Source organism: Wasmannia auropunctata, unplaced genomic scaffold (genome assembly GCF_000956235.1).
Source record: "Wasmannia auropunctata unplaced genomic scaffold, wasmannia.A_1.0 LD329441.1, whole genome shotgun sequence".
Lineage (NCBI taxonomy): Eukaryota > Metazoa > Arthropoda > Insecta > Hymenoptera > Formicidae > Wasmannia > Wasmannia auropunctata.
In genome coordinates, this window is record NW_012033449.1 from 1 (window position 1) to 2,094 (window position 2,094).

The 2,094-nt window shown below is 30.2% G+C and overlaps 1 long non-coding RNA gene across 1 annotated transcript; it reads right to left on the minus strand.

The window, feature by feature from the left end:
- Positions 1 to 1,143: 1,143 nt before the first annotated feature.
- On the minus strand, positions 1,144 to 1,802 carry LOC105460083. The gene is made up of 2 exons (XR_975765.1): positions 1,706 to 1,802; positions 1,144 to 1,448 (listed from the first exon to the last, which is right to left on the minus strand). It is a non-coding gene; the product is annotated as an uncharacterized LOC105460083 (long non-coding RNA).
- Positions 1,803 to 2,094: the final 292 nt, after the last annotated feature.

Genomic DNA, 2,094 nt, shown 5'->3' on the forward strand with positions numbered 1-2,094 from the left:
GTGTGCTCTTCCGATCTATTTTCAAAGTTGGCGTTGCGCGAATCTCAGAAACTGTTCATCCAATTTACTTAAAATTTACACAGAATCTTCTACTTTGTATAATTTACAGAAGTACATACGGATTTTGCGATATGTTAAACATTTTTTATTTCTAACATTTTCTGACGAAATTTTTGGGCCGAAAATGACACCTTTTTTTCAAATGTTCGCCATTTTTATAAAATCAATATCAATATTTCGAAATATCCATATGTACTTCTTTAGTGCATATTATATAGTTTTAAAAAATTTTTGGTTTCTTGCTCTAAGTCCAACCGAATGGCAGATCCCCGCAACGCCGATTTAACAATGGCTACAAAACGACGATTAATGAAATGGTTTCAGTGTCGTCATTTTGTTAAATAGATAAATAAAAAAAATATTTTTTATTTCTAAAGACCTGCATTACTAAAGCCTTAAAACGATTTTTCTATTACTTTTATTGTTTTCCTAAAAAAAATTCCCAAAGTTACCTATGATTTTTAGACGGTCAAGGTGGTGTAACCCCTTAAGATCTTTCCAAATTCGCGCCGAGTAGATTCTTCGGGCAAAGCGGATATGGGTAAACCGGCCCATAGCTGAAATAGCTGGCCCTAGCTGTAGTCGCGTAAACAAAAAACGAGTTAAAAAAGGAAGTCCGCTAATGATAAAGAGAACGTACAGTGTTTGATGTGTTCTAAAGAATACACCGATCGACCTACCGTCCGAAGATTGGCTCCAGTGCATCCAGTGCACTAAATGGACCCATGAAAGCTACATTGCATTTGGAGAATTTGGTAACTATTTTTGCAACTATTGCAACACTAATTTTGATTTATTTAAATCCATCCGCTTTGCCCGACTGACTTATTCGCTTTGCTCAAGGGGGTCGGGCAAAGCGGATAATTTCTCTTTCTTCGCATATTTTGTTTGAAAAAAGGTTTAAATGTTTCAATTTTTTAGTTCTATCTCATTACATTTGAAAGATAATTATATTTAGATAGTTATCAGAGTAAAAAACGTTTATAATCTTTATATTTTCAACTATGTAATTTTTCTTCCCAAATCTTACCATAGCCTGGGCTTCTCCTATATACTGAACAAAATAAATGGTGTGATCTTTGCTTAAGCAAATTATGTATAGAATTTATTCATCGTACCTTCATCAGCAATTCTGAATATACCTAAAGTACCATCCATTTTCACGGTACCTTTTATAAATAGTCTCGGCCCTAGTACATCAACTTCTAAATGAAAAGTGTTATCAAAAACGTGCATTCTCACATCGTGAAAACATGCGTTTGTTAAACCTCCAACAGTAACATTTAATACAATAACTTTTGCATGTAAATTGCCATCGTTAAATACAGCTTCGTTGTTTTCGTCAATTATAAATGGATCCAAAGGCAGAAAGTCAAATTCTGGGAGTCCTATAATATCAACATAAATAAGCCAATATTAATATCGTTACTTCAAAGCAATTTGATTAAGAAATTTTAATCTTTTTTTACTTGCTTTAAATAAAATCCAAACAAACTATAAACTTATAGAAGTTTATTTAATAATGTTTATAATGGTTAATAGTAATGTAATTGTAAGTGCAAAATAAGGAATATACAAGTTATATTTAAAAGATATATAACATAAATTATAATAAGAAAAACTTATAAATTTTGAAGAAAGGTACCTTTCTCAGCAAGTTGTGGCCATACTTCTTCTAAAGCGTGTTTTAAACAAGCGAAATAATCAACAGAACCTCGACTGCAGGTGGTAAAAGCTAATTAGAAATAGTAATGGAATCAAGTTAATTAGTATTAAAATTATAAAATAGTATAAATATTGTTTTAACATAATTCAAAAAATATAAAACACAATAAAATTTAAAAAGTAACTATGTTTTGTACATATAAATATCTATAAGTACATATAATCAATGCTATGTTTATATTGAGAATATAAAATGATTGTTTTTTCTAATGTAGTAAATAATATTGCTATTCATCGTTTATAATGCATGATAATTACGCAATTCCGAGTAATTTTATAGCTGCGCATTAAAATTACTCGGAAATGTAA